This window comes from Coffea arabica, chromosome 1c (genome assembly GCF_036785885.1).
Source record: "Coffea arabica cultivar ET-39 chromosome 1c, Coffea Arabica ET-39 HiFi, whole genome shotgun sequence".
Lineage (NCBI taxonomy): Eukaryota > Viridiplantae > Streptophyta > Magnoliopsida > Gentianales > Rubiaceae > Coffea > Coffea arabica.
Window position 1 is genome coordinate 9,470,446 of NC_092310.1, and position 24,053 is coordinate 9,494,498.

General features: G+C 37.0%; 1 long non-coding RNA gene across 1 annotated transcript; it reads right to left on the reverse strand.

Moving 5' to 3' along the window:
• Positions 1 to 1,546: 1,546 nt before the first annotated feature.
• LOC140010022 (uncharacterized) lies at positions 1,547 to 5,439 on the reverse strand. Its single transcript, XR_011817295.1, has 3 exons — positions 4,923 to 5,439; positions 2,526 to 2,586; positions 1,547 to 1,697 (listed from the first exon to the last, which is right to left on the reverse strand). It is a non-coding gene; the product is annotated as an uncharacterized lncRNA (long non-coding RNA).
• Between the last annotated feature and the right edge of the window lie 18,614 nt (positions 5,440 to 24,053).

A 24,053-nucleotide genomic window follows, 5' to 3' on the forward strand; every position in this document is an offset into this window, starting at 1 on the left:
CCAAGTTGCGACCTTAAACGTTTAAATGCTTCTTTATCGAAATCAAAAGAGCGAGTATGAATTTTCTAGGGTTTACTAAGTAAAATTAGTACTACTTAAATGAGTTCTATTTACTTGATTTTCTTTAAGCGAAACTCCTATATTTTGAAACCCTAATTAATTGCAAATTGGTAAATGGTATTTTATCGCAGATTTGGACTCCAACCAGGGAGTTGAACCTGAGCTTGGTTTTGGGAAGCAATAACTCATTAGTGAGTGTTTCCAAATGCATGTTTGAACTTATTACTTGAATGAATCACTTTATTTGATAGGGCAAGGGTGTACTTTATCGCACTTGCCCTAATGTGACTTATTACTGTGTATTGGTTACAATGGTTTGATATATATACATGTGAATAACTTGAATACTACCGGGGATCCTAACCCTATTGGTTAGTCAGTCGAATCGAGTTGGTAAGTGTGAGGATTCACAAAATTCATTTATTTTAAAAACCCTATTTCGAGCTTATTTAATCATGTAATTGTCCATTTATTCCGAATATCATTTTCTAGCCCTATTGAACTTGATTACATGGAAGTATAGCTTCAAAATATTTTTAAAGTAACTCGTTTCAAAACAAAAAATTAATTAGTCTCCGAAAGCGCGTTTAGTGAAATTAGTGAAAAAGTATTTGGAAATTTTAACCGTTGGAGAGTACAATAAGTTTCGAACATTGGAGACTTGTACTATGGACCTAAATTAGGTATTTTAAAGTTTAAGTACTCAGGTGATAGTTAGTAGTACTATCGTTATAAGAATTTCTTGAAAGTTTAACTTTACCATGCTTAAATTGGAATTCGCATTTTTGCACGCGCGATTAATTGGGAAACTATAGACCTTCATTTTATATATTTAAGAGTGGATAATAATAGTATGAATATAAGTATATTGGAGGTTTAGTGCACTAGTGAAATGAACGCGAGAGGAATTGAGCACAAAACGCGCGCGTACGCACACTATTGAAGAGTTGACTTTTGCACCAATTCTAGCCACACAAATGAAGCTTCCTTAGGAAGCCAAATTGGATCAAAACACTCTCTCTCTTCCTCACAAAGTGGCCGGCCATCAGCTGCAAAAATAACCCAAGGAGTTCTTCATTTTTCATCTCTAAATCTTGCACAAATCTTCTCCAATTCCTTCCAAATTTCACACACACTTAGCTTAATACTTGGAGATCATCTTAAGCTACAAAAAGAGGGAGCTTTCCACGGTTTTCTTGAGCTAAGAGAGGGCCGAAATTCTGCCCTTGTTCACCAACACAAGTAAGTGACGATCAACCCTCAAATTCTTGGCCTATGGAAGTTGATTTACACTTATAAGCTTAGATATTCATGTGGGTGGCTTGTTTGTGACAGCCCCACCTCCCCCTAAGGCGTACCAAAGGGTTCGGCGGACCGCCTGCCCAACTCTCGCCAGGATTCACTCACTCGTATCTTACGCATACATCCATAGACAAGAAACAACATCGCAATTCAAACTTATAATATACATCGAAACTCAAATCCAGATACAAAACTTCTACATACCAAAATACTTCAAAGTGTTTACAATTCGAGTACAATCAACCCTGGTCGGGTACTAGCACAAGTACAAATTCAAAATTCAAAACAACTAGACTACGCTAGTCGGTACAAGTCTCACGCCTCGCTCGTACCCCCTGTAAGGAAAACAAATGGAGTGGAATGAGCTAAAAGCCCAGTGAGATTCCAAATAGCAAGTTGACCATTATTTAAAGGTACACGTATCAACGTAGCAAAAGATAGCGAGCATAACGAGTTCATAAAAGTGAACACTAACACTTCAAGTAGCAAATTTCCAAATGAGCGAGTGTTAAAAGAAACAATAATCCAATAGGCAATAATCATTTCCAAGTATAAGGATACGGATGGCTCTCAGGAGCCAAGTTCCCATTGCTTCACCAGAGCTTGATCAAATATTAGTTGACACTCCGTCAACTTTCAAGTAAAGTAACCAATCCAGTAGATTACCACTTAACTCCAATCTCCGTCCATCAACCAAACCCCTTACTGGGCCCGAACTCCAAGATAAACACTGGTGGTAATACTCGAGTATACCGATTAGTCGAGGAGATAACACTCCACTCGACAACACTAGATACCAATGGTTCATTATCTAATCGACCAGGCCCTTGCCGGCTCGACTCGATTAACTAGCCAATGGGGTTTGGGTCCCCAAAAAGTCGATGAGATAACACTCCAATCGACTGAATCAAGATAAAAGTACGGAGACGGGAATGAGAGGTACCTCCCACTCAGATCGAGTGTGGTACATACTGCCGCTTAGTACTTACAAGTCACGTACAAGTATCTCAAATCAATTGCAACAATAAACAAGTACATATCACATTAGGGCAAGTGCGATAAAGTACACCCTTGCTCGATCATACCAATCACATATCATTCGACCATATTGGTCAAATATTAAAACTAGTGTCCAGTTCAATCAGGTATTTGGAAGCACTCACCAAAGGTCTAGTGCCTCTCAAAAGTCACGTTCAGGTCCAACTCCTTGGTTGGAGTCCAAATCTGCGATAAAATATCATTTATGAATGTAAAACTCTCTAAAGTTTGAAACATAGGAGTTTTGCTTCAAGAAAATCAAGTAAATGCAAATCGTTTAAGTAGTATTCACGATACTTATCAAATGCCGAACAATTCATGCTCGCTCTTAAACCTTTGTAACTTTGAAGCAATTATACTTTGAAATACCATTTGAGTCGAAGAAATGGAGAAAACGTATTTCTATTAGTCGTAATTTTCATTTTTCCAAGGGTACAAGTTTCGGCCGAATTCTAACTCATATACCTCGATAAAAGAAGATGCAAATATCCTAGATGGTTCACGTGGTATTCGCTCTCAAGCCTTACTCGAGTCGCAAGTATATATACCTAGTCCTCGAGTGCAAATTTGGGCAGCACGCCCTTTGTATTTTTACCTATTTTCCAGCCATTTATGGCTTCATTCTTTTTCTCAATCAGCCCCAAAACACATATAAATAATCTCATCACAATAGTCGTTCAATAGGCTAAAAGTCATCCAAATACAAGGCAATTCTAGCAAGTAAGCTTCACTTGGAAATTCGAAAATAGTGGCTAAAAGCTAAGTACAAGTCTTGACCGTTTTAATTAAGATAACTTGTTAAAAGAGTAAAACTTTGAGGAAATAAGAGATACATTAGCGAGAGAAGTTCAATAGGGGTACATTTGAAGTCAAGGAAGTGGAAAAATCAAGGTAAGAGGTTGGAAGTAGGCCGTCCGAGGTTTTAAAGTCAAGAAGCCTGTTTCTCTGCTTTAGGAATCTACCGAGATGAATAGTAACAGTAAACTTTAAAAATTCGTAACTCGAGTTCCACAAGTCAAAAAATTATGTAAGTTACACCGTTGTAAAATAGATTTTTAGTACTACCACATCCCAGAAGACACTTTTTAGAGATTAAAATCACAAATAGGCCAAATATTCGATCCAAGTCAAAAATTCATTTTCCTGAAGAAACAGGACATTCAAGCAGGGCAGCCTACTTTGAGGAGTCACGGATAGCAGTACTCATGGCGGAAAAATATGAAAGTTTTACAGAACAAAGGCCCATGAGTCTAGTTTCAAATGCCACTGACGGCACCTCAATCGGATTTTTCTACACCAAGATATAAGCATTTTACTGAAACTGATTAGTGAAATCCGAAAATCTGGAAACTCAATTTCACTTGTGAAAAACTCCTTTTGCTCTTTTAAAACCACAAGACTTTTATTCCAACCACCCATACATTAAGTATGACATTCATACCAGCAATTTTAACATAATTTAAGCATCAAATTTCAACAAAAACCAAAGATATACGTATATTCCAAGTTGAAAGTTTTGTAAGATGTGTAGACTAAGATTAAATCATTTTCTATTCAATAGTCATGGATTCTAAGTTGTTTGTAGTTTGGGTTTTGTTCCACTACACCAATGAATAGCAACCAGACTAAGCCAACCATCATGCAGCTTAACTGCACCAATTAATAGCAATCTAAAGTTTAAATACCCACTTCCTCAAAACATTGACATGTTTTATAAAAGGAGAAAATTTGAACTTCACTACCATTATTCTTATACGGAACCTGGTCATATATCTAAAATGGAAATTAATCATATACTGTGTCCTTGAAGAGCACTACCTAAGGAACCAAGAGACATAGATATTGGCACCCAAATCCGTAGTATATTGGTTTTCACAGTAGCTCTCTCTTTGAAGCATCTGACACGACTTCTATTTCAGAAACTCACCATTGTTATCTAAAAATAAAACCAAGAGTGCAGCATAGCAACTAGAACAACTTATATACGACTTTCACAGCTAGTAATCCTATATAACCTGAAGTAGATATATTTCATACTTCTGCTAACATGAGTCTTCAAGGAAATTCCAGTTACAAGCGTTAAAATTCTAGCTCCTTAGCCTCGGTCATCTCAGAAATTTTCCAGCACCCAATCAGCCTTTAATCTAAATTTTCTTCGGCAAGGTTCATTCTTAGCTAAAGTCTAACATTCATGTCCATATACGTGAACTAGAGAGTGTATATCAGTCATGCACATAAGAAACAATCAGAAAATCTCAGCTTAGCTCAACAATATCACATAACAGCTTCTATTGAGCATTTCCAGCACTTGGTCAGTATTTTAATTTTTATTTCTTCAGCCAAACCTCTTATAAACTTAAGGTAAATGTATAACATATGTTTCCTATCATTGGTTTTCCAGAAATTTCCAGCAATAAATCCAGTCTTTACAACCAATTTCTACTTCAATCCAACCTCAAGGAAATATACATCAAAAGCCCTCTAAAGTATGTGAAAGAAATTAAAGTTCCAAGTCATGTTACCTTTAAAACAAGCTAGAAGTTAACTCCCCTGTTTTGGTCCTTCTACTCGATCAAACAAGCTGGAAATGGAAACAAGACTCAAGCTTCCTTTCAGTTTTCTCTCGCTGGTTCCTCTTGGCTGAAGTGGAAACAAAACAAGGGAAATTTCTTTGTTTTCCCCAAATTTTCTCTCGGCTGGAAGGTGGGTGCAAGCCACAACCTTTTCCTCTCAACTCTCTCAACTCTCTCTCGGCTAAGGTGGGACAAAACAAGTGAGCAGTCTTGTTTGTCTTTGTTTTTCTTTCTCTCGGTGGTTGAGCTAAAGAAAAGAAACAAGAGGAAGTAAATTTGGCTTAGTCAACTTGCATGCTACTTGGTCAAAAATGGAGGCAATGGAGAAATATGTCTCTCTCGGTTGGGCAATTGGAGTAAGACAAGGAAAAACAATCCGGCAGCTTTCCCTTAAATTTGTTTTTTCCTACTCTCTTGCTTAGTCAAAATTTTCGGCCAAGAGAAGAAGATTATGGCTGATATTTCCACTCCATGGTCGGCCAAGAGGTAAGAAAAGGTATGAAATGTCTTGGTCCATTTTGCTTCCAAGGTGAAGACTAAAACGAGTCTTGATCAAAGTCAAAAATCCAATAATTTTAAAAGTAATTAGCCAAGATTAACCCTTCATTTCCACTCAAATAGAGTTTGCACAACCAAATAAGTTTGACTACTTCAATTAACCCCTTGCAAATGTTTTCAAAATTATTGGACCGAAACAAGAAGGTATAAAATCATATATAAATCATTTTCCAATTACTAAGAAATATAATTCATTCAAAGTAGAGAATTTCAAAACAAATACGTTTCGAAAACACCTTGCAGCACAATAACCCCTTTTGTACAAATCTCCCTCTAGTTCACAAAATTTATCGCACCTACCTCGCTAGTTGGACGAGTTGGTATAGCACCCCAAGAAAACCAACATGCAATAAATTGAATGAGGCAATAGGAGTAAAATCACGATCAACCGTTAGATTAACCAAAGATTCAAGGCAATTAGATTAGAATACAAATATATATATATATAATTTTTGAGAATATCAATATAAATATAATTTTCGGGTTCTCACATTGTTATTGTTGGAAAATTTTGAATGTGGGCTCTATGAACTCCCACTCTTGGATTGATGGCTGATGTGATGCTTGATGATGGATCTAATGTTGGTTTAGTGCTCAAATTGGTAGATTAATGGTGCATATCTAGTATAAAATTCAAGGAGTGCATGGATGTAAAGTTTTCAATTCTGCCCCTGTTATGATCGTGCCTCTTTTTGCGGAATTTTGAGGTTTTAATGGCTTGTATATGATGTTTATATGTTGTATAGATGGTGTACAAAGTTTCATCGAAAAATATTGAGGTTTGGTTGGTCAAATGGATTAATCTCGCAAAGCTAGCAAACCTGAAAAATTTCCCTATAATGCTCAGACAGCTTTCTTGTTTCGTCCATAACTCTGTGCTCCGATGTCGAAATCAAGTGCTGTCAGTGGAATTTGAAACTAGACATTCCCATCTTTCCAACGGTATAAAATACACCCCCTAATTCCACCCGAATATCCCGTACCAACCGTTTCAATATGACTGTCCTGTTTCTCCATTTTCCTGGAATGAAGTTCAGAAGCTGCAACTTGAGGCTCGAATTTGAGCTAGTTGTGTACTGAATTTCAAAACAATTTCTTCTATGAAATTATAGTTTTATGAATTTATTTTCCAACTCCACCAACCATGCTCCATTCCGAGTTAAATTGAATGATTTGTGATCAAAATACGAAACCTGCCCTGTTCTTGAAAACCCTAAATTTTGGGCAGAATTGATGCTAGACTTGGGTGGACTTGCCAATTGAATTTCTTGGAGTTAAAACACTTACCAAATGTACCATAAATGTTATTTAGGCTTTGCCTACACAAATGAACTATGTTTGAAGAATTTTCCTTGGCCAAATGTTTGGAAATGGAAAACAAGAAGCTCAAGGCAGTTTTGCCTTAGGATTTTTTGAAACTTTGGTTGTTTGGTTGACTACCTTCCTGAAGGTATTTTTCCATGAAATTTGATAGAGAGATACCCTTTATATAGGAGTATTATATTGCCAAAATTTAGTACCAATCCAAGTCCATTTCACTGCTCGACTAAATTACCAAAGTTCATGACTCGAGTTTGGAAAATCCTTGTTTCACAAGGGAATTTTGGTAACTTTGATTTGCCATATCTTAGTGCTCAAAACTCCGTTTCTTGTTCTGCTTGTTTTGTTGTAAACTTGGATTGTAACTCTAATAAAGTTCCAAATTTCAAAGGCTAGTTCCAATCAAGTGAATTTTTCCGAATTTTCAAAGTTGGCCAAAAACCAACTTAAATCTGCCTTATGAACCAAAACAGCGACTTTGATCTCATTTTTGAATGTTCTCCATTTGAAATCTTAAAAAAAATGTATTCTAGGAACTTTTAGTACTTTGGAAGAGGTTTCCAACAGTACCAAGTTTTTCAATTTTTGACATGTGGAATGTGAGATACAGTTTTTCAAAATATCGTATCAAAACTAAAATTTTCCGAATTTCAAGGAAATGAAGTTTTTCAAGTATTCCTTATTCCTTCGATAGCACTTGAACATTTATGCCTGATTTCCAAGATAAAAAAACTCGATTGCTCTTGTACTTTAAGAAACTCCACTTGAATCTCGATTTACGTGTAATTGAGGTTTATTTTCATGAAATTTCCCTAGATTGTACTAGTGCACTGTTTATCTCAATTCATATCTTTTGATGATTACAAAATAATTGGATGTTTCTAATACCTTTTGTAGAAATCCTTTTCAGAAATGAACCAAACAGGTCTGTGGATTTAAAGCAGAAAAAGAAGATAAAAAAAGAATGAAGTCTGCTGAGGATGATGTCGGACGCACAAAAGGAGAGTATCGGACGTCCGACATTCTTTGACTATCTTCGGACGAGTAAAGAACTCAGACTCGGACGTCCGAAGAAGACAAGCCAGGAGTTACTCGATTACTGATCAGGTTCGGACGCTCAACACCTGTGTATCGGACGTCCGACAAGTATTGCTGCTCTTCGGACGAATCACTCAGGATGCATCGGCCGTCCGAAGGAATTGAAGAAGGAAGCCCAAGTATGCATCCTACTCTCGGACGCATAAAAACCAAGTATCGGACGTCCGACAGCACCAACGGCTAGTTGACTCTTCAGTTGCCTTCTACCCGTTGGCAGTATTAATTGAATAACTTTCTGGTCTCTTATAAGAAGAACAAAGTCAACCACTAAAAAATAACTTTGTACATCAAGCCTACATCAGATTGTGAGTGATTCGTGTGCTAGAATACTCAAAAAGGAACATTTGTACTCCTTGCTTGTGCAATCTTCGTGCAGTTTTTCAAGTGTAACATAGCTTCTTCAATAGTGTAGCATAGTGAGGGTTTGCGAGTGTTTGTAAAACTTTCTTGCTTGACCAAGGGTGGGTTGGGACAAGAAGGAAGTGATCCCTTCCTTGTACACAAAAGATTGGTTGCAAGTCTGTTCAACTTGAAGTAACTTGATATATAAAAGTGGTGTTCAAACCTCAGTTGTGTTTGAAGCCTGGTTTGTTTCATTACCTTCATTTACTGCTTTTCTACATAAACTATTCTTCTCTTCATCTCACGAATACCTGTGCTCTTGTGTTATCTTGTTCATTGGGAGGTATTTGAGAAAAGAAAGGTTGTCTGTGAAAAAAGTAGAGTATATCTTAGCAGGTTTTTGAAAGCCTAATTCACCCCCCTCTTAGGTTGTCTTCGATCCTTACAATTGGTATCAGAGCTTGGTCTCCTAGAGATTAAACTCAAGCGGCTTGGAGTAAGATGACAACCAGTCATGCTATGTTTGTTGAGGGGCAATCTGTTACTAGGCCTCCCATGTTTACTGGTTCCAATTATGTTAGTTGGAAAGAAAGAATGATTATCTTCTTGCAATCCATTGATATTGAGCTGTGATTTATTGTGAATGAAGGACCGCATGATACTAACTTTCTTGATGCAGAAACAGGTTTGTTGCGGCAAAAAACGAGAGCTGAAATGAATGCTCAAGATAGAACCAATCTCACATTGAATGCCAAAGGCATGAATGTTCTTTATAGTGCCTTAGACTCAAATGAGTCAATTAGAGTAAAAGGGTGTAAATTTACCAAAGAAATGTGGGATAAGCTAAGAGAAATTCATGAGGGTAGTGACAACGTAAGAGAACAGAAAAAGTCCATTCTGGTCACCAAGTATGAATCTTTTAAGATGGAGCCTCATGAGAACATCGACAAAATGTATTGTAGATTTAATGATCTGATCAAGGATTTAGAGGTGCTTGAGAAGGAGTACTCTCTAGGTGAAAAGAACAGAAAAATTCTGAATGCTCTATCAAAGGATTGGGAAAGCAAAGTGACTACCATAGAGGAAGCCAAGGATCTAAATTCCTTATCCATTGAATCTCTGATTAACTCTCTAACCTCTTACGAACTGAAACTTAAATCTAAGTTGCAGGAAGAAGAAGACACAAAAGGAAGGAAGAGTATTGCTCTGAAAGCTTCACAAGATGAAGATGAAACAGCCTCACTGGATGAAAATGACTTGGAAGGTGATGACAGTGATATTGCACTCATTACAAGAGGCTTCAAAAGATTTCTCAATAAGAGAAGATTCAGGAAAGGCGGATCCAGCAATTCCTTCCAGAATCAGACTAATGACTTCAGGAATAGAGGGAAACTAGAGTTCAACAAGAAGCAGAACGATAAATATTTTGAATGTGGCCAACCTGGACATTATGCAAATGAGTGTCCAATGAAGAAAAAGAAGGAAAACAAGATTGAACGAAAACCAAAGTTCAACAATTTCCAGATTACCTGGAATGATTGCAACTCAGAAGGCGAAGTTGAAGAAGAAGAGGAATCTGCTCAAGTGGCTTTCATGGCTATTGGAGATGAAGAGGTAACACAATGCAATTCTCAAACCAATAGTGATAGTGAATCTGATGATGATGTTAATTCTTTTCTAGAAAAAATGCATAACAGCTTGAAAGAATCCTATGTTAAAAACAAAGAACTGAAGCAAAAAATCAGTTTTCTAATACAAGACAATGCAAATCTTTTTCGACAAAACAAATGTCTTAAGCATGAAAATGATAACCTGAAAAGGACTGAAACTGATGTGCTTGCTGAACTTTACAAAAAGAAAAATTACTGTGACATACTCAAAAGTGAACAATGCAGCTTAAGAAAAAGGATGGATGATTTATGTAAATTGTTACATCATGTGAAACAGAAACATCTTCAAAAGAATGACACTGTACCTTATGTTAATACTCATCAAATAAAACTGAACCAAGATACAAATGAGTTTGCTATCCACAGAAGAAGGCAAGTCAGATTCATTAAACCTGTTCATTTGATTGATTCAATGTCAGTATGCAACTTTTGTTGTCAATCTGGTCACATGTATAGCAACTGTCATGTTAAGAAAAACATGAGGAATGACATGAGATGCATGTGGATAGTCAAACATAAGACTAACTCTCAAGGACCCAACATGTAAAGGGTACCAAGTATTATCTTGTGGGTTTGTGTGTAGGTGAACCAGGATTACATTGCTAAAGAATCAAAATGGTTCATTGATAGTGGATGCTCAAGACATATGACTGGTGATGCATCACAATTCATTAAACTCAAGCAAAAAGCAAGTGGAAAGGTAACATTTGGAGATGATAACAAAGCCAAGACTGTTGGTATTGGCGATGTTGGTAAGAATGATCAAACTTTTATCCACAATGTTCTTCTTGTTAACAATTTGAGCTACAATCTGTTAAGTGTTAGCCAATTGTGTGATAGGAATCTGTTTGTATTGTTCAAAAAGCTTGAATGTCTCATATTTGACTCAAAGTTCAACATTGTTTTCAAAGGAAAAAGAGTTAATGACGTCTATGTAGTGTTTCTTGAAAAAATTGATTCCTCATATCTCAAATATCTCAAAGTAGCAAATGAGGACCCATGGTTATGGCATAGAAGGTTGGGTCACTTCAATATGGATTTGCTGAAAGAAATTTCTAAAAAGGAAATTGTTAGAGGTCTTCCAAAAATTAGATTTGAAAAAGACAGAATCTGTGATGCTTGCCAATTTGGAAAACAAGTCAAGGTTTCTTTTAAACCTAAGAAATGTGTTTCTACTTCAAAACCACTTGAACTTCTGCACCTTGATCTGTTTGGTCCTACACAGACTGCAAGCCTTGGTGGTAAGAGATATTGTTTTGTGATTATTGATGACTATTCTCGATATACTTGAATAATATTCCTTTCTCATAAAGATGATGCCTTTAAGAATTTTACCTCATTATTTGCTAAAGTACAAAATCTGCTTGGCTTGAAAATTGTCATGATTAGAAGTGATAATGGGACAAAATTCAAGTTCTGTGGTTTTCCAGAATTTTGTGATCATAATGGTATTACTCATGAATTCTCTATTGCTAGAGTCCCTCAACAAAATGGAGTTGTAGAAAGAAAAAATAGAACACTCCAAGAGGCTGCTAGAACCATGCTTAGTGAATGTAATTTACCAAAATATTTTTGGGTTGAAGCCATAAACACAGCCTGTTATACCATGAATAGAGTTCTTCTAAGACCAATTTTGAACAAAACTTCCTATGAGCTCATGTATGACAAAAAGCCTGTTGTTGGCTACTTCAAAATATTTGGTTGTAAATGTTTCATTTTGAATATCAAGGAACATCTTGGAAAGTTTGACAAGAAATCTGATGAGGGAATTTTCTTGGGTTATTGTGAAAACAAAAGAGGTTTCAGAGTTTATAATCGTAGAACATTGACTATAGAGGAGGCTATACACATTACTTTTGATGAATCTAATGGTGACATTTCTATGAGTTGTGGTGAAGATGATGACACAGGTGTTCAAGAAGGACTAAAGAAGCTAGCAATCAATGACCATGACTCTGCCTCACCAGAAACTGAGTCAAAGGATAATGATGCTCAGGTCAGTCCAGCTGAAGAAGTGAATAATAGAGATACCACTACTCCTAATGATCTTCCAAGAGCCTGAAAATTTGCTCATAATCATCCCAGGGAGCTTATAATTGGTGATCCTTCTGAAAAGGTCAGGACTCGTTCCTCTAGACACCTGGTAGATAATCTTGCTTTTGTATCACATATTGAACCTAAAAATGTTGTTGATGCTTCGAATGATGAGCACTGGATTTTAGCTATGGAAAAAGAGTTAATCCAATTTGAAAGAAACAAAGTTTGGACTCTGGTTGCCAGACCACAAGGCCATCCTATCATTGGCACTAAATGGGTTTTTAGAAACAAATTGAATGATAAAGGGGAGATTGTTAGGAATAAGGCTAGACTGGTGGCTAAGGGATACACTCAAGAAGAGGGAATAGACTTTGATGAGTCTTTTGCACCAGTAGCCAGGCTGGAATCCATAAGAATGTTTTTAGCATTTGCATGTTTCAAGAATTTTAAATTATTTCAAATGGATGTTAAGAGTGCCTTCTTAAATGGATTTATAGATCAAGAAGTCTATGTTGACCAACCTCCTGGTTTTGAAAATGAATCTTATCCAGATCACGTGTTTAAACTCTCAAAAGCTTTATATGGATTAAAGCAAACTCCTAGAGCATGGTATGAACGTTTGTGTGGATTCTCTGATGCTGACTTTGGTGGTTGTAAAATAGATAGAAAAAGTACTACTGGTATATGCAACTTTCTTGGAAATTACTTGGTCTCTTGGTTTAGTAAAAAACAAAATGCTATCTCATTGTCCACTATTGAAGCTGAATATGTTGCTGCTGGTGCTTGCTGTGCTCAATTGTTATGGATGAAAAACACATTGAATGACTTCGGTTTAGTATATGAATGTGTACCCATATACTGTGACAACACTAGTGCAATTAATCTAACAAAAAATCCCATTCAACACTCTAGGACCAAGCACATTGATATAAAGCATCATTTCATTCGCGATCTTGTCTCAAAGGGGGTAATCCGTGTTGAGTTTGTTTGTTCTAAAGAACAGATCGCTGATATCCTCACAAAAGCTCTTCCGCTAGATCAATTTGTGTCCTTGAGGACAAAATTGGGTGTTTCAGAAAAAATGTTCTGAGTCTTATTTCTAGTCAATCTTTATCGGACGTCCGATAAATTGGAACGGACGTCCGACAGTGTTCTTCATCCAAGGTCCAGAAAAACCCTGGTTCGGACGGTTGTGTCGGACGCATCACTTCGTTCGGACGTCCGACACAAAAAAAAATGTGTCCTATAAGGCAGTTACCCATTCTTCTCAATTCATTTTCCTCCATAAGTCTCGGACGCGACCCTTCAGTTTCTCTAAAATTTGAAATTCAAATTACTCTCTCCTCAAACCAAGTTCCGAGAAATTGACTCAACCAACTCTATTACACCTCTCTTGCTCATTAACCACTCATAAAAGGCACTCCTAACACCCAACTACCCCAAAATTCCCAATTTACATACGAAACCCAAACCTCATATAACCCTCTCTTTGCGGCATCATAGTGCACTCTTGTTGGCTCTTACTGTTTTTTCCTTCTATACACAACATTCTGCATCAAAAATCATATCCACATTGCATCATGGTTAGAATTAGGGGAGGATCTACTAGTGCCGGACGGTCTTTTAAGCTTAGGGATGAAGACATTGAAATTGTTGATCCACCTCCTGTGGCACATAAAAAGAAGAAAGTGACTCGTGGTGGCAAAGTGAAGCAGACTGCCCAAAGAAAATTAGCTACTCTAACTCTTGAATCATCTGATGAACAAATGGAAGGGCAGATCTCTGAAGGGAACATTGCTGGTGGAAATGAGGAACTAGAGCAGGCTACCCAAGGTGATGAAACTGTCACAAGGTCTTCTAGTAAAAGAAAAAGGACTGCAAAGGGGAAGAGAACTCCCCAATCCAAGAAAAAGCAATCTGCTGATCCCTCTGTTGATCAGCAGAATGAAGAAAACACTACTGAGAGTCAGCCAACACCTGAACCCTCCATCAGGAAGTCTCCAAGGACAAGGACTGAGACTCAAAATGTTGGTGCATCTGCCACTCAAACTTCTAAAGGGACACGTTCTGGGAAGAATCCAGTATCTCAGCCTGTACCTGAACCCGTTCCTCTACCAAAGTTCATCGATGATGAAGCCAGAGACAGATTTGAGTTAGTCTCTCAAAAAGGGTTCATCACCCAAAGGCTCATCATTCCTTTTGAATTTCGTAAGCTTGATCTTGAACCTGTCATCAAACTCTTTGAATTCCAAAAATGGACTCATCTTCTGACCATTCCTAATGTTTTTTATCCTGACATGCTTTATCAATTTTTTGCTAATCTTAGAAAGGGTACATCACACACTGAACTCATCTCTAGGGTCAACTCTGTAGACATCATGTTAACTCCTGACATTGTGAATTCCATTCTGAAAACTAGTATTGAAACTGGTTTTAAAGGAAAAATTGCAAATTTCTTTTCGTATGAGGAATTCCCTTCTGCCTATCATCATTTTTACAATGCTAAACTCATGGCTTATTTTCAAACCAAATTCAACACCCCTGCTGAGGCAAGATTGGATGATCTCAGTCCTCAGAATCTGATCATCTTCACCATCATTTCGAATCTGTTGGTGCCAACTGATGGCCACAGAACAGATGCAAACAAAATGAAACTCTATCTTTTCTACTGCTTTGTTGAAAAAATTCGCATTGACTTTGGGTTTGTAATGTGCAAGTTTCTGCTCAAAATCAGCACTGATAGTCGTAGGAAGCTTTCCTATGGCAGATTTCTGACCCCCATTTTTGCTCATTTTGACATACCCTTTTCTGTCAAATCTCCAAAAGACAGTGCTTCATCAGTTTTCTCCAAAGCTTATTTTGAAAGAAAGAACCTAAAATTTTTTGATGGTCATTGGTGCTATAAGGAGACTGTGGCCGAGTCTAGAAGAAAAAACTTGCATGAAACCCCTGTCACTCCTAGAACTCCCCATGATCAGTCAGGCTATGTTTCTCCTTTCACCATTCATTCTAGAAAGTCTGCTAGTAAGTCCTTCTCTTCCAACTCTGAGGTCATCTCCTTGCTTGAAGATCTCAAACAGCATGTTATGCTTCTTGAAGATGGTCTCATGATGACCATGACCTCTGTCCAACAATCCTCTTTTCTTGAAAAGAGGAATCTTCTTGTGCCCCTTATACCTGAGACAAATGAGACTGCTCATCAGAAAGAACCAAGATCTGAGCCCACAAGGCCAACTACTGCTAATGAGACCACACCAGCTTCCAGTTCTCAGCCCAAGGATAAAGGCAAGGCTCCAATAACTGAGGAAGCTTTTGGAGATGATGATGAAAAAACTGAGGAAGAAGAGGACCCTGAACAGTATCGTCTGACCAGGAGGAGGCCTGGATCATCTAAAATTACCATCTAGGCACTACTAGGTCACTGCACCTAAACCTAGGACTATAGTTTATCTTTTGCATTGTACTTTTGTATTAAGTGCTGGACACATGGTCTGTACAACTGGATATTTTCTTTACTGCTTATGAATGTTATAACTAAGTATTTTGTTATGAATGTTTTTCTTGGGTGATATGATTGGTTATGTGTTTGTGCAATCTGCTGGTTGAATGAATGTTTCTGATTGATATCTGTTCAATGATTGATTCCAAACTGTGATGTACATTGTAAATGTGTATACTGATATTGTTTCTGATGAGATGCATTGCTGGTACCAAAACTGATACTAAATCTTGTGATGACAAAAAGGGGGAGAATTGGAATTGGATTTGGTTTAACACTGATGGTATAGAGTAACTAGTTAGGGGGAGTCAGTCTCAGGGGGAGTTAAGTTAGATCAGCACTAATGATGTGGATTGACGTTTCTTCCTATATACTACTCATGCACTTCGTTAGGGGGAGTTGTTATATTTTGTGCTCTATCCAATTGTTTTGTCATCATCAAAAAGGGGGAGATTGTTTATCTCAATTCATATCTTTTGATGATTACAAAACAATTGGATGTTTCTAAGACCTTTTGTAGAAATCCTTTTCAGAAATGAACCAAACAGGTCTGTGGATTTAAAGCAGAAAAAGAAGATCAAAAAAGAATGAAGTCTGCTGAGGATGATGTTGGACGCACAAAAGGAGAGTATCGGACGTCCGACATTCTTTGACTATCTTCGGACGAGTAAAGAACTCAGACTCGGACGTCCGAAAAAGACAAGCCAGGAGTTACTCGATTACTGATCAGGTTCGGACGCTCAACACCTGTGTATCGGACGTCCGACAAGTATTGCTGCTCTTCGGACGAATCACTCAGGATGCATCGGCCGTCCGAAGGAATTGAAGAAGGAAGCCCAAGTATGCATCCTACTCTCGGACGCATAAAAACCAAGTATCGGACGTCCGACAGCACCAACGGCTAGTTGACTTTTCAGTTGCCTTCTACCCGTTGGCAGCATTAATTGAATAACTTTCTGGTCTCTTATAAGAAAAACAAAGTCAACCACTAAAAAATAACTTTGTACATCAAGCCTACATCAGATTGTGAGTGATTCGTGTGCTAGAATACTCAAAAAGGAACATTTGTACTCCTTGCTTGTGCAATCTTCGTGCAGTTTTTCAAGTGTGACATAGCTTCTTCAATAGTTTAGCATAGTGAGGGTTTGCGAGTGTTTGTAAAACTTCCTTTCTTGACCAAGTATGGGTTGGGGCAAGAAGGAAGTGATCCCTTCCTTGTACACAAAAGATTAGTTGCAAGTCTGTTCAACTTGAAGTAACTTGGTATATAAAAATGGTGTTCAAACCTCAGTTGTGTTTGAAGCCTGGTTTGTTTCATTACCTTCATTTACTGCTTTTCTACATAAACTATTCTTCTCTTCATCTCACGAATACCTGTGCTCTTGTGTTATCTTGTTCATTGGGAGGTATTTGAGAAAAGAAAGGTTGTCTGTGAAAAAAGTAGAGTATATCTTGGCAGGTTTTTGAAATCCTAATTCACCCCCCTCTTAGGTTGTTTTCGATCCTTACATGCACAATCTTCCTTGATAATTGGGATATGTGAATGATAATTCACTATTATTTGCTCAGGCGCACACGAGGACCTTCAAGAGGATCCCACGGTGGAAGCTTGAACCTCCAAGTGACACTTTTGCTATTGACTCATAGTGAGTGTCAAGTGTGTGTATTATGTGATATATCTGCAAAGTGATAAGTGTTATATAAACTGAGATTTTGAAACTTTTGAATCGAGTGTGTACTTTATCGCACTCGTTCTCATTTAAACGAAGTGAACTTGAGTTCATGAAGTTAAGTGATTACTTGTTTAAAGTAACTTGTTAAGTGAATATATGTGAAGTGTTTAAGTGATTATTTATGCTGTGATTGCATAAGTCGTTGGAGTGAACCTCCTCGATACAAAAGTGTAAAAGTGGGGGACGCCCAAACTCTCTTATTGGCTAGCCTTGGACTCGAGCCAGCATGGGCTTGGTCGAGCTCCTCAGTGAACCATGAGATTTCATAAGCTTGATCTATTGAGAGGTCTTGCTTGGTATACTCGCTGAAGTATCGCCTCATAAATGTATTGCGGATCCGGTGTGGTATGTAAGGTTGAGAAGGGGAAGTGTAAGTGATGTTTCTATGGATTAAACCTACCCGATTGACGGAGCGTCAATGCATGGAGGTTCGTGATCGTGCAAGTGGAAAATAGCTCCTGGGAACTCCCATATCCTTGAATTGTTTCTGTTTACTTTTTAGTGAATTGGTTATTATTTTAAATTGATTAATTTGGGAGTGTTACTTGAACTACGTGCTTGCATGTGTGTTCTTGGCCTCACGAGTGTTTTGCTCACCCTATAGATTTGTTTTCCTTAACAGGAGTGGACATGGGTTGAGACATGGAAGAACCCTTTTGTGATATTTTGTAATAGGGCCCCAGTGTTAGTGGCCAAGTATTGTGGCTACAAAAAAAAAATTTGGTATTTGGGATGTATTTTGGAAACCCATTGTAAGGATTGAATAATGGCTATGTGTTGTTAAGTTTGAAAATTTCCGCACTATTTGCAATTACTTTATCTGGTTGTAATTTAGTGTTGTATTAAGCTTGAATGGAAAATTGCGTGAGTCCTGGCGAGAGTTGGGCAGGCGTCCCGCAGATACCCTTTAGTTCGCCTTAGGGAGAAGTGGGGGCGTCACAGTAAGGACTTGGTCGAGGAGACTGGCGAACCATAGGTACTGTTTACTGATTATCATTTATTATTTATTGTGTAATCCTTTGGATATGGTCCACTAAATTCGGTATACTCGAGTATTACCACCACTGTTTATTTTGGAGTTCGGGCCCGGTGGGGAGTTGATTGGTGGATGGAGATTGGCGTTAAGTAGTGATCTACTGGACTGGTTACTCTACTTGAAAATTGACGGCGTGTCAACTGCTACCTGGTGAAGCTATGGCGGAGTTAACTTGCAAGAGTTACCGTATCCTTTTACCTGGAAATGTTGGATATCTAATGATTAGTTATTTGAACTATTATTGCTCATTTTTATGAACTCTTATGCTCGCTATTTTGATATTCCAAGTTTTTACAATGGTCAATTTGTTACTTGGGTTTGCATGTTGTTTTGGAACCTCACTGAGTTTTGACTTATCCTATTAATTTTGTTTTCCTTACAAGGGAATACAAGCGTGGGCGTGAGGCTGGTACAGGCTAGCGTCGTCTAGTTTTTGAATTTATGATTGTACTCGTGCTAGTGCTTGATTAGGGTTGGAAGTAGCTGAAACTTGGCTCTTTTGGTATATTTGGAAATGTATGAACGTTTGAGATAGAAATGAGTATAAATCTACTTTCTAAGCTTGGGAACTGTTGTTTCTGTGACAGCCCCACCTTCCCCTAAGGTGAACCAAAGGGGTTAGCGAATTGCCTGCCCAGCTCTCGCCAGGACTAACGGTGCAGTTTAGAGCGATCTATTGCGTTCCGGAACTTACAAACGCGCGCAAACAAGTCAAAATGTCAAAATAAAAAAAATAAAGAAAATGAAATCCGGAGTCGGCCATGAATAGTAACCGACTAGTCAGAACCCAACCAAATATCAAGCAAACATTCACATCTTGAAACTTAGCATTTACAAGCCAAAGTGGCATACAAAAGTATTCAAAAGTGGATACATGTCTGGTTTGCCAAATCAAAAGAGAAATGGTCCCAAAAGTACATTTAGGGTTTCAATAAATGAGCTATACAAAAGATATGTCCAACTAACTCATTTCGGCAACCAATTATCAATTGCAGTCCAAAAGTATTTATTTTCCTATAAGGAAAACAAAAGGAATAGAGTGAGCTAATTGCCCAGTGAGATAATACCACTCAAGCAACCAAGTTCATATAAGCATCAAACTTTTCATTTCAATACATCAAAAGTAAACAAAGACACACATTAATGGTGGTGATAAAAGGATACGGGCAGCTCTCAAGAGCCCTTTTTCCTCGTTTGCATTCTTGATCGAAGCTCATTGACCCTCCGTCAATGTTTAAGAGTAACCAACCGTAGACTCCACTTTACTTCCATTCCTTCCACCCAACATACCCCTACCGGGCCCGAACTCCAAACACTTGCACTGTGGTATTACTCGAGTATACCGGAATTAAGGGTCTCAATACCCAAAGATTCCTGAAACAGACTACCGTGGTTCGTTATCTAATCGACCAGGCCCTTGCCGGCCCGACTTGAGTAACTAGCTACAGGTGTTGAGCTCAATGGTAACAATCATGGTCGTTGGATACTCGTCCAATCGACACCAAGTCAAGTACTTTTCATTTCATGTAACATTCCATGTAACATTCCAATAACATGAGAAATAAGTGAGAATGATAAAGTACACCCTCACTTCAATCAATATCGATGGTGCAATAACATTTAACTCATCAAGTTCAAGTATCAAAGCCATATAGTAACACACAAGTGAGTAGTACACTCACCAAGCTCGAAAGTGATATTTCATGCACTTCCGTCAAAGGAACGTCGTGAACCACCGTCACGCCCTAAAACACGCAAACAAGTACAATGAGACTCGATAACGAGTCATAAACCAATGCCAAATATCACCAAAATAGGGTTCCATAAGCACACACAAGCAATAGAGGAAACCAGAAAATCCGGAAATGGCATTAGCTTTAGCCCTGAAAAAAAAATAGTTTTTGACCTCATTTTGCGGTAATGGCACCAAAGGCACTACGATTATCGGATGAAGGTCCAAGATCCACCGTTTCGAAGCTAAGAGATAGGGCTACAATATTACAGAAGGTCACTCAACCCAGTTTCGAGTGTAACCAGGTCAAAAATGCAATCTACTATACCAGAAAAGCAAAAACAAATTCACAGAACGCATTCTAGTACAAACATCATAAAACAGCCTACATAAGTCCAAATCCAGAAATTCCAAAGCCATATGAAAGATAAGAAATAGGGCTACATTTCATCAGAAGACCTCAACAACCAATTCAGAATCATTACTATCCAAAATAACCAATTACAGAAGCAATTCCCAAATTCGGGTAAAACCAGGGCAGCAAGGGTAATTCCATCTTTTCTCAAGCTACACTACTCCGATTGATCTGAAATTTTGCAGGCAACTCTAAAATATCATTCCCTACAACTTTCATGTTTTAACCCAAGGCCATTTCGGCCTCTAACTATGAGCTACAAAATCGGGCAAAATGTAATTCATTAGAACCCTAACTTTTCAATTTTCTTCCAAAACAGAAATTGCTTGCAATTATCCACCTTTTCCACCTCCTATATCCCTTACATACCATTTCCAATCATCATACATAGCCACACAATCATATTCATATTAAAACAGGAAAAATCCCCAATAATTACAAAAGTTCATCAATTCAACCAAAAATCACAATAAAATCCATAAAGTTGCATCTTATTCCACCACTAATCATAAATTAAGCATCATTAGAGGGAGGAGAGGGGTTCTTCACAACTCACCTTAGAAACAAGAGAGAGAGAGAGAGTAACTAGTTCTCTTAACTTTCTAAATAACTCCACACAACACCTCACTATCACTCCCTTAATGTTTTCTATGGAGCAAAACAAGATTCAATGGTGGATTTTTGGTAGATTGGAGCAAGATTGAAGCCAAAAACTTGAAGAGTTTTCTTTCTTTTGTTGCTTGAAGAGCTCGGCCAAGATGAAGGAGCAAATGGTGAATTTTCGGTAATTTTTTGATTTATTTGGTCAATTGGTAAGACAATGAATAGTAGTCATACAAGTCACTCCAATAGGCAAGTGACACTTGTCACTTATTTAATGCAAGTCTATCACTTTGTTTCCTCTCACACCAATCCAAATTACAACCTCTACTTATCTCTTAACACCCGATAAATTAATTCCAGTATCCAAAACTTAACCTAGTTGGCCGAAGTTTTCCGAACTTTTCGCACTAGTGGGTCCCACATTCGATATACACTCTTAATTTCACATGAACTAACTTATACTAGAAAAATGATTTAAAAACTATATTTTACTCATAAAAATTATCTGGGGAATTTTCTAATAAAGAAAAGGTATAAAAGTGTGCAATTAAATAAAATAAAGCCTAGAAATTCGGACAATTTTCGGGTCCTCACAGTTTCCTTTACTTTTGAAGTTGTAACTTATTTCTTGAAATGAGTGAGTGAGTCCTAGCGAGAGTTGGGCAGGCGGTCCGCTACCCTGGGGTATGTCCTAGACAGAGATGGGTAGTCACAAAATGAAGAATACGCTACTTCAATCCACGTTTCAAGGGTCGCGTTTTCACTTCTGTGAATTTGGCACCACATCAACTGCTATTTTCTCAATGATAAAGACCAAACTAACTCTTGTGCAAAACATGAAAGTTGGTAGCCTTTCGAGTTGCCTTTCCATTGCCTAAAAAATCATCCAATTTGGAACTCTGTAAACTGAGAAATGACCGAAATACCCTTAACTGGCCAGAGCTCAGTTTCAGCTTTCGATAGCAGAGTTGCACTTCTGTATTTCAAATTTTTGACAATGAAAATGACTAAACAAGATTTCGATGTCTTCATACCAAATGTCGATCTATCTCTTAGCTTCAAAATGGTTAAGAATCACCTCAATCCAATGCTTGTAACTCAAGATATAGCCAAAATACCACAAGGTATCAAAACTGTGAAATTTGCTTTCTTTTATTCTTGATTGCATTTCCTGTCTTGCACTTCATATTTTCTTTGCATCACTTAAACCATCATCAATCATCCAATTATCTTCTTCACAAACTCCATTTGATGATTGAATCATTAATCCTACAAAAACATGAAGTTTTTACCATCAAAATCCATAGAAATGCAATTTTTACCACTTTGATCACAAAATGCATATTTTCACTAAAATCCTAGTTAATTAGTTATAAAAGTAGTTAAAACACATCAAAACTAACTAATAAAACACACTTAAAACACGTAAAATATATACTTATCAAGTTCCCCAACACTTGAACCATTGCTTATCTTCAAGCAATTAGAAATACAAACCAACAACGATTCAAAATTTTGAAAATAAACATTTATGCACCATTCAATTTCATTTTCTCAAAACAAGGTAAATAATCATTATGCAATCACTCAACTAAGTTCAAGTACTCATAATATCAAGTAAAGGAGAGCCAATTACACCATAATTATAACTAGTTCAATTCAATTCCTTATCCTTACCTAATTTCACAAGCAACTCATATGATCAATAAAAATGCTACCTAAACTCATGATCATCATCTTATTCAAACTTAAAGAGAGATTTATTCATATCATATATATATAAATATTATTCAAGTTGTGAAAGTGTCTTTTGATGCGAAAATTGATATTTTTATATGAAAATCGCCGGTCACTCAACACTTCACATAATCAAATTGCCTTGCATACTATGAATTCAAGTACCGTTTTACGTGAAAATCGACATTTGTAGATGAAGATTCTCGATTACTAAGTACAAAAACCCTTGGAATAGAACAGCTTTTATTCTTTTTTTTCTTCTTTTCTTTTATTTTTTTTCTTTTTCTATTTTTTTTTCAAAGCAAAGATAATAATTAGTCACAGAAAAGAATAATCATGAGAAGAGTATTGCAATTATTGACCATATTTATCACTTAACTATGTAAAATCAAATAAAGAGAAGAAATTTCATCAAACATGCAAAGTTTAGGTATAATTTTCTCCACTTTGCAAGATATACTTTCCTATAAATGCACAAATTATAATCACATAATAGACATTTCCAAATTAAATGAAAAAAGAAGTGCTTAAGTCTCATATATTCATCTCAAAAGTAGAAGAAATTTGAATTACTAACGGTGTGGAACTTGTTGTTCTTTCTATAAAATTGAAAAAATTTGAAACCTTTTGGGGCAAGTTTGCAAATTTTGAACAAAATTTTGGCAGAGTTTCTCCTTATAAATGGACTAAACTCCCTGCCAACAAACTTCAAGTTTGAACAAATTAAAGCACAAGAAACATTCCCAATATCAAGTTCAAATTATTTCAAGCACAAGCCAATCACATACATTGCATATAATCTCAATTCTCACCCCACCACACTTAACATGCACATTGTTCTCAATATGTAAAAAGAAAAATCAATATAAAGAAAGTAATACTCCCCTATTGTTGTGATTGACGTGGCATGAAGTGTCACGAACCGTTGTCCGCTTATCTCAATAACTTCACGAGTTCTATTGGATAACCATTAGTACTAAAACCTAAAAATTGAAAATGAAAAAAAACTAGGTAAGGGTCAAAAGATGCAAAAAGTGACAAAGGTACGAAAAATATTTTGCAAATAACTTTTTACCAAAATTTCTCACATCATCACACCAGATTTCCCAATCTCTTTAAACATTTAGCACAATTATCACCCTCTTTACCTAGAATATGAAATATAAGCATGTCTCATTCTCTAGATAATTATAATATCAAGTTCAAATGCATATTTTCCAAAATGTCACAATAGTGCATGTACGCATGTAAACATCATAAACAAGTCATATTTTGGTCATTTGAATTGTCCAATTATACT